We start from the raw sequence: 12,416 nt of genomic DNA on the forward strand, positions 1-12,416 counted from the left end.
TCAGCCTCTCCGCTGCGCCTCAGTTTCCTCGCCAGTGAACTAGGGTAGTCCCCAACCACAGGCAGACGGCAAAGCAAACACCGTACCGTTGACATTCCCTAAGTGTGTGTGAGAAGTTCGATAAATGCTGCTCAAAATCGAAAGGGTTGCGCAGGTGAGAAAAACCAAGGGCGCTCTAGGTTCCCCGGTCGCTAGCAAAAGCGCCGCCGCCAGCAAATCTGAGAATGGCGCGCATGCGTCAATTCTTGCCGTCACAGTCACGTGGCCCAGGCATTCTGCACGAGAGGCACACTCTGACAGACGGGACAGTTGACGAATCGGCGGGAAGAACTCCTGCGGGCATCGGGAAGAGAGGCTGTTGATTGGAGAGAACCTCAGTCAGGGGCGGGTTCCTTGCTGTCCTTGGTTACTATGACGCCCGGCCCCCCGCCCCCTCGGCTGGCCGCCATCTTGTTGTTGATCCGTACCCAGTGGGCAGCGCCAGGAGCTGGACCGAGCGGCCGGTGCGGGGCCGCTGCTGCGGGGCTCAGCCACCTGCGCTGCCTGCCAGGGGGCGGGCCGAAACCTGGAGGCCCGGGGGGCCCAGCTCCCGTGGGGAGCCTTGGGCGCCCGCTGCCCAGGTCGGGCCGGTGAGTGACAGGAGTCGGGCCAAAAGACCCGCCCGACACCCAAGGCTAGGGTGGCGGCGGGCGCGGGGTTGTAACAGGCGCGCGTAGGGCAGGGTCGGGACTTAGGCCGAGCATCCCTGGAACATCATCCGAGCGTCCTGGTTGGCCTTCCGCGGAGCCTCCCAGATGCTGGCACGGAGGCTGGGAGGGCAGCCCGGGTGGAGGTCGGAGAGCCCTGTCTGTGCCCTAGGACCGGCCGGCGGGATAGCGGGAAACCTGCCTTTCTGACTTGAATCACTGGATGCCTCTGCCCAGGAGTGCTGAGACGTGGCCACTGCCCGCTTGTTCTCCCGGGCCGTAACGTTCCTCCACACCCGTGATAAACGTAGGTCGCTCTTAGATATCACACTCTTGTAATTTTTTTCAGGCCGCTTGAGACTAAGATGAGAGGAAACAGGCCTAAAATGCCTTATGAGCCAAGCAGGGTGGGATCAAGGCCCTGTGTTTTTGGTAGGACGATGGTCATCCGCCTGTCTCTTAACTTGGAAGACCCCACGGAGCCTTCCGTGCTCTTCCGGATTCACTGTTTACTGCTTCTTGAAGAACCTGGTTAAATGTCCATAATGGCTGAGTTTTATTTGGGGGTGTAAGTTCTGTAGTGCTTGACCACCACTCTTTTTGGAGAGTGTGTTTTAGGAGGATAAGGATGGTGATGATTTGATTAATTTTGTCTCCTAAAAAGACAGTCCGTTAGGAAATGTAGGCGTATGATAAGACTATTAAAAATGTTCTTATTATGGATGGTCCCACTAACTATTAACAGAACTGAAACCAGGTGTGGGAGCTCATGCACTCTACTGAGGCAGGAGGATTGCCAATGGGTTGCAGGCCAGCCAGAGCTATATAGCAAGACCCTGTCTCGAAATAAAAGCAGTGCTAAATGTTATTGATGCTGGATGGAAACGGCCTGTTAGGCCTGGTTCTTTTTTTTTTTTTTTTTTTTTTTTTTTGAGCTGAGGATTGAACCCAGGGCCTTGTGCTTGCTAGGCGAGCTCTACCACTGAGCTAAATCCCCAACCCTAGGCCTGTTTCTTATGATGGAGGTGGGGCTGGCGATCCCCAGGAGAGTATGCAGCTCTAGAAAGGGTCCTTCTGGTTGCTGTAAAGCACATTTTTACCCAGGGTCCTTAGCTTCTCCACACAGATGTCTTGTATGTTGTCGTCATACCTACAAGAGATGATTAAGGAGGTCAAGCAGGCTCATGTCACCCACCTCTGAATGTTTAATTTTGAAAGAAGCCAGCACCTTGGTCTGGAGATGCCTCTGGAAAGCCAGAGCTGAATGAAGCCTGGGCAGGCGGCAGGTTGTTGCTGTTAGCTGATTGTTATGCTTGTGAGGAGAAGAGAGGAGTTGAGTAGTTTTGTTATTTATTTCATTGCCCTTCCACAGGGCCGTTTTTTGAATGATTAATAACATTTTGGCCTTGGTGAAATAGGGAGATACTAAAATATTAGCTTCTCAAAATTGCCCCCCCCTCAAGCTCCCATTGCCTGTATTTCTTTATTTTTTTTTTAATTAAATCAGCCACAGGGTTAAATTTTTGCTATTTCTGCTAAAATAGCTAGCCCTAAGTTAGACTCTTATCTCATTTTGGGTATTGGATCTCTCAGTGATATAAGGAGATGATTAATCAAGTTGTCAGCATTGACTTCTGCATTCAATCTCAGGGAGTTCAAGGGTACATTAAAGTCTCTCCTTGGCGTAATCCTTCGTTAGGACTGCTGTCCCAAGGAAGATCAGAAAACATATGAACTTAAATTATCTTTGTTTAATATTTGTTTTCTGCTTTGTTTACTAGCTCATGAATATTTATGAATAGGGTATGATACTTGATTCAACAGTTAACCCAAAGACAATAGCATCATTTCTGTGCTGGGTATTTTAAATGCTGCATCATAAAGACCATTATGTGATAGGCCCTCTGTCTTCTTTGTCTTTGCATAATTCATTTGTAAACTTTAGTACTTTAGGTTTTTTTGAGATCGTGTTCCTTGTGTATCCTAGGTTGTTCTGGAAACTCAAGAGTCACCTGTCTTCTCAGAGAGCAGGGACTTCAAGTGTACATACACCTGGCTTAGCACTTTCTTTTTCTTTTTTTCTTGGAATGGTGTCTCTATACATAACCCTGGCTGTCCTGGAATTCACTATGTAAACCAGACTGGCCTCGAAATCACAGAAATCCACCAAGGCATGGGCTGGTTTAGCACTTTTAAACTATTAAGAACAGCTAGATATCAGAGATGGTGGTTATTCTACACTGGCCAGAAATTGACACAGGCCCAGGAGGCAGGGAGATCTCTGAGTTTGAGGCCACCCTGGTCTGCAAATCGAGTTCCAAGACAGCCAGGGAGGACTACCCGAGAAACCCTGTCTGGGGAGGGGGGGGGAGCAGGATTATAAGAAACAGGATTATAGGATAAGATCTGAGGTCCTAATGTGGCATCCAAAGTGTTGCTGCCCAGCCAGCCCCAGCCCCTGCCTCAGGTTTATCCTTATCATCCACTAACTAAACAGCTTGCTCAGCATTCCACGTGTCTTTTGCTCTCCTCCCAGTGCCTCTTGCTTGCCGAATCCCGTGACCTTCGCCCTGTTCAGGATTCTGTTACTTTTCCCTCCTTGCTTCTCTCTGGAGTCCAGTTCCAGTCTTGCCTGGCTTTCTAAACATCTCTGAAACATCTCCAATTCCTGGAGCTGCTCCACTCCTTTTGAACTGTAAAGCATAACCCTTAAACAAATAGGGTTTGCTGTGTGTGTGTGTGCACGTGTGCATGTCACAGAGTATAGAGAAGTCAGAGGGCGACTTCCTCGCCTTTTACCATGGGTTGCAGGGATCCAACTTGGTTGTCGTGTTAGTGTGGCAGCACCCTTATTCCCTGAGCCATTTCACCAGCTCTTTCATTTTTTGAGACAGACTTACTTGTGTAGCCTAAGCAGGTCACCAGCTTGTTTTGTAATCCAGGTTGACATCTAACTCTTGATCTTATTTCTTAAGCCCCCTAAGTGCTAGGATTATAGATGTTCACAATCACAATTGGTTTGATATTTGCCTTATTTATTTAATGTATATGGATGTTTTATTTAAATGTATATCTGTGCACCACATGCAAGTCTGGCATGCACAGAGTTCAGAAGAGGGCACTGGCTCTTCTGGAACTGTAGTTACAGTTGTAAGAGACTGTATGGGTGCTGGGAATTGAACCTGGTCCTCTCCTGGTAACCACTGGGCCATCTCTCCAGCCCAGTATTTGCTTTTTTGTTGTTGTGTTGTTGTTTTTTTTTTTTTCTCTGTGTAGCTTTTAGTGCCTATCCTAGAACTCACTCTGTAGACCAGGCTGGCCTTGAACTCACAGAGATCCACCTGCCTCTGCCTCCCGAGTTCTGGGATTAAAGGCATCCGCAACCACCACCCAGCAATATTTGCGTTTTTTAAGAATAATTTTTGTCTGGAAGGTCATGGCACATGCCTTTAATCCTTGAACTCAGGAGACAGAGGCAGGCAGATCTCTGTGAGTTCTATCTCAAAAACAAACAAAACCCAACAACAAAAGAAAAACAACAACAAAAATATACTTTTGGGGGTTGGGGATTTAGCTCAGTGGTAGAGTGCTTGCCTAGCAAGCACAAGGCCCTGGGTTCGATCCTCAGCTTAAAAAAAAAAAACAAAACTTTTGGAGCCAGGTATAGTAGGTATAGTAGCACCCCTGTAGTCCAAGTATTTGGGAGGCTGAGGCAGGAGGATCAACATGAGTTCAAGACCACCTTGGGCTCTAATGTAAGACCCTGTCTTAGTAGTAATTATAATTTAGTCCTGCCTAGTGTCGTGGGCCTGTAATTTTAGCTAGCCCAGAGGCTGAGATAGGAAATCACATGTTCAAGGCCTGTGTGAGCTATAAAGTTGAGTTTAAGACCAGTCTATGCAACTTGATTAAACCCAAATTCAATATTGTAATGAAGGAGGGTGCTGAGGAAATGGCTCTGTAAGTGTTTGCCACAAGCATAAGGACTTGAATTTGATTCCTAGTATTCATAGAAAGTCTACTGTAGGGCTGAAGAGGGGACTGAGAAGTTAAGGGTATTTACTGTTCTTGCAGAGGACCTAGGTTCAGTTCCCAGTACCCACATGGCTACTCAACAATCATGTGTAACTTTAGTTCTAGGAAATCTGATTTTTCCCCCCAAGACAGGGTTTCTGTGTAGCCCTGGCTGTCCTGTAACTTAGACCAGGCTAGCCTCTAACTCAGAGATCTACCTGTGTAGCTGAAGTTTTCCTGGTCCCACCTGGCTCCCTTGGTCCTGCAGCTGCTCGTACCCAAGTAAACACACAGAGGCTTATATTAATTAAACTGCTCGGCCATTAGCTCAGGCTTTTCACTGACTAGCTCTTACATTTAAACTCAGCCATTTCTGTTACTCTATATGTTGCCATGTGTTCTGTGGCTTTACCTGTGTGCCATTACATGCTGCTCCCTGGATGGTGGGCTGGCGTCTACTGACTCAGCCTTCCACTTCTCAGAATTCTCCTTGTCTGTTTATCCCCTCTATACTTCCTGCCTGGCTACTGGCCAATCAGCATTTTATTCATTAACCAATCAGAGCAACACATTCACAGCATACAGAACATCCCACAGCACCCCCCACTTTCTGTATAATCAAAAAAGGAAGTGTTTAACTTTAACATAGTAAAATTACATACAACAAAACAGTAATCAAGCAAGAATTAACAGTTATAATATCTAGTTGCCAGTGAGCCCCACAAGGAGCAACATATAATGGGACTCAGGTAAAGCCATGGAACATGTGGCAATACGTAGATTAATAGTTATGGGCTAATTTAAGATCTAAGAGCTAGCTAGCAAAAATCTTGAGCCACAGCCATGCATTTATAATTAATATAAGCCTCTGTGTGTTTACCAGGGGGACTCGAGTGGGAGAGATTTGTCCCAACCTTTGGCAGGCTGGGACACAGGAAATCTTCCAGCTACACACCTGTACCACTATGCCCGGCTCTGATGCCCTCTTCTGTTTTTTTCAGGCACAAAACACATACATGGTACACATACATATATACGGGCAAAATACAGGTATAAAAAAAGCTCAAAAAAAAAAAAAGACTATCTTCATGTAATGGCACAGGTTTTTAATCCTGTGGGATGTAGGGCGGGGAGGGAGATGAAGACAGATTCTATAGTTTACGAGTTGGCCAGTCTAGTTGATAAATGCAAGCCCCAGGCACCAGTGAGAGGCCCTGTCTCAAAAAACAAGGGGCCCAGAGAGATAGCTCTGTGGTTAATAAGAGTGTTTGTTATGCAAACATGAAGAGTATGAGTTTGTATCCATAGGATCACTGGGGCTTGCTGACTGCCTATCTGAAAGGTTTAATGAGAGACCCTAACTCAAAGGAAGAAGACAGAGTAATAGAGTAAGATACAGATGCCCTGCGTTGGACTCTGTGTACAGTGTGTACAGGGCAGACAAAGGCACAACATACACAGCATCAGAAGAAGGTGGAAGACTTGTAGGGAATGCTCCTGCATATGTACAAGCCTCCATACCCACCCAAAAAAGAGGTCTAGGGGAAACTTGATAGAGTGCCTGTCTCATGCATAAGGCCCTAGTTTCTGGGGCCGGAGAGACGGCTTGGGAGTTACGAGCACTGGCTTCTCTTCCAGAGGACCCAGGTTCAGTTCCCAGTGCCTGCATGACAGACAGCTCAACAGACACCTGTATACAGCTCCAGTCCCAGGAGATCTGACCCCTCTTTCACCTCTTCTAGCCTCTGTGGTCACTACATACATGTGATGCACAGACATTCAGGCAAAACACCCATACACATTTAAAAAACACGGTCCTTGTTTCAGTAACCCCCATATTACCACACACACACAAATGTTTATTTTAGTGGGACAATAACTGCTTTCTGGCAGGGACACTTTTTTTTTTTTCCTTTTTGCACTTGAATTTAGATGAGAAGAACTAAATGTTTATGAAGATGTACTAAATTTGTCTGAGTTGGAAATGGAATATAATTCCACAGGGAAATGCAAGGGTGTGGACAAGTAGAAATGGGAACTTGGTGGTCGTGGGTTGCCACCTCTTGCCACACCTGAAGTGCTTGCACATACTGACTCTAGTGCTCTCTGGGTTCAGGCCCAGCCATAGTGCATCAGAACTTGCCCAAAGCTCAGAACTAAGGCCTGGGGGGGCGGAGGGGTGAGGAGGAAGTCGCCTATCTTAGAAGGGCCTGTGTGGTCCATTCTTCTTGGCTAATGCTAGTGCTGGCTGGTAGAAAGTGTGTTCGATGAGCATGCTGGTGCTGATAGTCCTAGACCCTCCTTTTGCTTAGGACTTCCCTCTCCCCATCCTTTGCCTGACACTAGGAGCAGTGGGAGACAGAGCTGGGGGAGGCTTACATGGTGCTCTCTCTTCCTCTTTTTTTTTCCCCTTTCTTTTCTTTTTTTTGGCTTGGAACAAGAAAGCAGTTAGGTGTTTTGTATGTTTGTGGCATTGTGCTGCTATTGTAGGTTTATTCTTATTTTTTAAGACAAGTTCGTACTCTATAGTCCAGACTGGCCTGGAGATCACCATGTAGCCCATGCTGGCTGGCTTCACTCACTCTCAGTGATCCTTCCTGCCTCAGGTCCCCAAGACTTAGAGGAATGAGCCACTGTGTTCCGCACATACACAACTCAACCCCTCTTTTATTTTGTTTTCTTCTTTTGGACAGGTTATCAATATGTAGCCCTGGCTGGCCTGGAACTCACTATGTACACCAGTTTGAGCTCCATCTCACAAGAGTTCTTTTCTGCTCTCTGGTTCTCAAATGCTGGGATTAAAGAAGTGTGCCACCATGCCTGGCAGTATGTACACTTTTTTTTTTTTTTGGTTTTTCGAGACAGGGTTTCTCTGTGTAGCTTTGCGCCTTTCCTGGAACTTGCTTTGGAGACCAGGCTGGCCTTGAACTCACAGAGGTCCACCTGCCTCTGCCTCCCGAGTGTTGGGATTAAAGGCGTGCACCACCACTGCCCAGCTTATGTACACATTTTTAAAAGTAGATGTTCATTTCTACTTCAGCAGACTTTGAGTAATGAGTTTCAACTGAACTAAGAAGCCGGTTATCTTAGTTCTTTAAAAAGCGTTTCTGTTTTTACATTTGTTTTGTGCATACCCACATCATGGTGTGCACTTGGAGGCCAGACTATAACTGTCTGAGCTGTCTCACTGTTTGCTTGTTTCTTTCTTTTTTTTTCTTTCTCTTCCCTTCTGTGTGTAATAGTCCTGACTGTCCTGGATCTTGCTCTGTAGACCAGGCTGGCCTCCAACTCACAGAGATCCACCTGCTTCTGCCTCCCAAGTGCTGGGATTAAAGGGGTGCACCACCACCACCCAGCTTCTTTCTTTAAAGACTGACTTATGTGTATGTATGTACATGTGTGCATGCAGATACCCATGGAGGTTAGAAGTGTTGGGCATGGAATCCTTACTGGAGTTGCAATCTTTTGTGGAGCCATAGACTCTGCACTTAATGTCCTCTGTAGAACAGAAAGCACTCTTAATTGCTGATCCATCTCTCTCGCCCCTAGGTTCAGATTCTTACCTTTGCTGCTACAGTTTGAAATTACATTTAGGACTAGTCCACTGTCACCATGACCACACACACACACACACACACACACACACACACACACACACATTTAGGACTAGTCCACCACCACCATGACCACATACACACACACACACACACACACACACACACACACACACACACACACACACACACTGAGAGAGGTGGGGGAGAGGGAGAATAGGCTTCTGAATTTCTGAATCCCTTTATAAAAGTTTTACTTGTACAGTTATTCCTGTTCATTATATGGAAGGAAAGACTAAGCTAGGAAAATGGGGCTAGAACTGGACTGTCTGTTTCTCTGGCTCTGAAGGAACTTTTTTCAATTTTATTTTATGTGTGTGTGGGGGGAGTACACATGCTGTGATGTGCCTGTGGAGGCCAACTTTCAGGAATCAGTTCTCTCTGTCATGTGGGTTCTAAGGGTTGAACCCAAGTCATCAGGCTTGACAGCAAGTGTCTACCCACTGAGCCATCTCACTGCCCCCTCCACAGGGTCTCATGTAGCCCAGGCTGACTTTGAATTTCCTGATCCTCTGCCTCCCTACAATTACAGGTGTGCACCATCATGCTTGACCAGACTGCACTCTTCAGATCTAAAATTGAATGTCAGTTGAATAAGAACACCTTGCAGTTGATAAAGATCTGGGTGTATTATGATTGAATGAACAGTCATTAAGCTCATAATGACAGTAGTGGTAGGGATGTAGAAAAACTGGAGACCATACATACCTCACTCATGGGAATGCAAAGCAGTGTGGCACGCAACCCTCCCCCTCCCTCTTTTCTCCCTGCCTCCTCTCTCCTCACTCTGACTGTGTGGTCCAGCTGGCCCAGAACTCAATTCTGCTGAATTCTGGGACTAAAGGCATGTGCTAGCTTTAGACAGTTCTTTAACTGATTGCAAATATTTATAGCATAGTATTAATAACAAAGGATGGATGAGGTAGCTCTGCAGTTAATGTCCTCTATAGAACAGAAAGCACTCTTAATTGCTGATCCATCTCTCTCGCCCCTAGGTTCAGATTCTTAAGTTTGCTGGTACGGTTTGAAATTACAGAGGACCTGGTCTTACAGAGGACCTGAGTTAGGTTCCCAGCACTCAAGTCAGGTGGCTTGCAGTTGTCCTTAGCTCTAGCTCTGACATCTGGGGCCTCTGCAGGCACACACTCACATTCACACATCCACATGCAAACACCCATCCACCCCCTTACACATAATTAAAATCATAATAATAACAATAGAGGGAAACGTCTGAAGCGTCCATCAGCATCACATGATGAGTAGATAAGTCAAATGTGTTCATGCAGTGGATGTTACTCAAAAAAGAAAAGGAAGCTCGTTTTAGTAGTTCACACCTTTGATCTCAGCACTCAGGAGGCAGAGGCAGACAGGTCTCAGAATTCAATGCCAGCCTTGGTCTACAGAGTGAGTTCCAGGACAACTGGAGCTACATAACAGGGGGACTTGTCTTAAAACAAAAAACCCAAGTAAACAAATACTAGTATATATTATATTTTAGCCTCAGAAATGTGTAGAGTTTAAAAATCCAGGTATAAAAGGCTGTATTTGTACAATTCTATTTCTAAGGCAGTATCCACAGCAAATCATTTATAGAGACAGCAAGTAGATCTTGGTTAGAGGGTTTCAGGTGGTGGTAAGGGTAGGGAAGTGATAACAAAAGTGTACAGTATTTCTTTTGAGATAATTAAATGTTTTGAAGTTGTGGTAATAGTTACATATTGGAGACTACTAAGAACCACTGAATTGTACACTATAATGGGTGACTTGTGTGATATGAGTCACCTCATTAAAGCTGTTATTTGAAACATGGGCTGGCTGAGGCCAAGATGGCTCATTAGGTAAAGGGTTTTGCCTCCAAGCTTCATGACTCAGGTTCCATCCCCAGGACCTACCTGGTAGAAGAAAAAACTGACTCTTGCAAATTGTCCTCTGACCTCTACAACTGTGCTGTATGTAGCATGTGTACCCATATAGGCAGACACACACACACAAAATGTCATTTGAAAATTGTTAAAAACTTAATGTTGTTCAGTAAAAAATATTTAAATGTATATTTGTTAATTAAATGAGAAGAATTAGTGATGTCAGTTTTAGTATTTTTGTATATAAGCAGAATATGATATCACAGCCCTAAGAAATCCTCTGAAACCTGTTCAGCTTTCCCATGGCAGTCACTTGGTTGGCTTTGCTTGTTTGATTGTTTTCTTTTTAACTGTCTCCGGAGATTTGCCTTTGCAGAATGTATAGTTGGGCACTTAAATCTATCTATATCTTTATCTATATCTCCTCATCAGTTTTTTTAAGATTTATTTATTTATTATGTAGCAGGAATCTTTTTTTGCCAGAGCTGAGGACCAAACCCAGGGCCTTGCGCTTGCTAGGCAAGCGCTGTACCACTGAGCTAAATCCCCAACCCCTATTTATTATGTATACAATGTTCTGCCTACATGCATGCTTGCAGGCCAGAAGAGGGCACCTGATATTACGGATGGTTGTGAGCCACCATGTTGTTGCTGGGAATTGAACTCAGGACCTCTGGAAGAACAACCAGTGCTCTTAACCGCTGAGCCATCTCTCCAGCCCCCTCCTCATCAGTTTTTATCCTTTTAGACCGGTTGTCATATAGCCTGGGCTGGTTTTCAACTTGCTCTACAGCTGAGCATGACTTTGAACTTCTGATCTCCTGCTTCCACTTCAAGTGCTGGGATTACAGGTTTGTACCACCATGCTCGGTCACAGTGTTGGGCCAGTGCTCTACCAACTGAGCTGTATACCCCAGTCCCTGGTGTCCATTTTAGGTGGCTTCATTCACTTACTAATGTGCATCTATTCCTCCATATCTTTAAAGGGCTTTTTAGCTTTTTTTCCCCCTTGGTTTTTTGAGACAGGGTTTCTCTGTGTTTCAGCACTGGCTGTCCTGGAACTCGCTCTGTAGACCAGGCTGACCTGGAACTCACCAGGATCCACCTGCCTCTGCCTTGAGAGTGCTCCTGCCTGGCTTTTATTTATGTATTTATTTTTTTCTTTAAGCATTAATTATCCCATAATCTTTGTGCTAACACCACCAGTTTGTTTGTTTTTTTAAATTGTGGCTTTATGGTTTTTTTTTTTTTTTTTTTTTTTTTAAAGATTGATTTATTTATTATGAATACAGCATGTTTGACTGCAGGCCAGAAGAGGGCACCAAATCTCATTACAGGTGGTTGTGAGCCACCATGTGGTTGGGGAATTGAACTCAGGACCTCTGGAAGAACAGCCAGTGCTCTTAACCGCTGAGCCATCTCTCCAGCCCCCCACCACCAGTTTTTAACCTTTCCTTTTTTCTTTTTTCAGTTTTACCTTTTTAAGCATAAGATTATAGTTAGAGCTATAACTTTTGTTGTTGTTGTTTTTGAGACAGGATCTCATTATATAGCGTTGGCTATCTTGGAACTCATTATGTAAATCAGGCTGGCCTAACCAGGTGCTAGGGTTAAAGGCGTGCGCCACTGTTCCCACCATGAGCCTTTTTTTTTTTTTTTTTGGTCTTTTGAGACAGGGTTTCTCTATGTTGCCTTGTCTATCCTGGAACTATCTGTAGACCAGTGTGGCCTCGAACTCAGAGATCTACCTGCCTCTGCCCACCTGAGATTAAAGGCATGCAGTACCATCACCTGGCCAGAATCTTTATTTTTAAAAGATATTTAAATTAAAACATGAAAGCAGAAGGTAGATTATTTAGCCACATGAAAGGGACAAGCGGGAGGGATGAAAGGCATAGGAGAGGCTAATTCAGGTTGAATATAAACAGAGCTCATGATATGCATGTATGAAAATACCATAATGAAACCCATCATTTTGTATAATGAGTAGATACTAAAAAAGTCCCAGAAGATTATATTACCACCCTTGCCAAACACAAGCTATAATGTGAGGGTTTCTGGGAAACCATTCTTTCTTTAGATGAAATAGTGAATTATAGACATTTCTTAGAGAGTGAAGACTTTGTATTTTTTGCCTTCAGTTCGTAAGTTTTTTGTTTTTGTTTAGTTCAAGACAGTTTCTCTGTGTAGCTTTGGAGCCTGTCCTGGATCTCACTCTGTAGACCAGGCTGGCCTCGAAC

The 12,416-nt window shown here is 45.0% G+C and overlaps 1 protein-coding gene across 3 annotated transcripts in view; it reads left to right on the forward strand.

The window, feature by feature from the left end:
- Nucleotides 1-418: 418 nt before the first annotated feature.
- Nucleotides 419-12,416, forward strand: part of Ip6k1 (inositol hexakisphosphate kinase 1) — a 40,335-nt gene continuing 28,337 nt past the window's right edge. For 2 of the 3 annotated variants that reach the window (XM_036193111.1, XM_036193113.1), the window contains exon 1: nucleotides 419-629. The gene's annotated coding sequence lies outside the window, so the exon portion shown is untranslated. Of the gene's footprint in view, nucleotides 630-858; nucleotides 994-12,416 lie in introns of all 3 variants that reach the window. The other variant, XM_036193112.1, reaches the window with a different exon arrangement.

Source organism: Onychomys torridus, chromosome 7 (assembly GCF_903995425.1).
Source record: "Onychomys torridus chromosome 7, mOncTor1.1, whole genome shotgun sequence".
Lineage (NCBI taxonomy): Eukaryota > Metazoa > Chordata > Mammalia > Rodentia > Cricetidae > Onychomys > Onychomys torridus.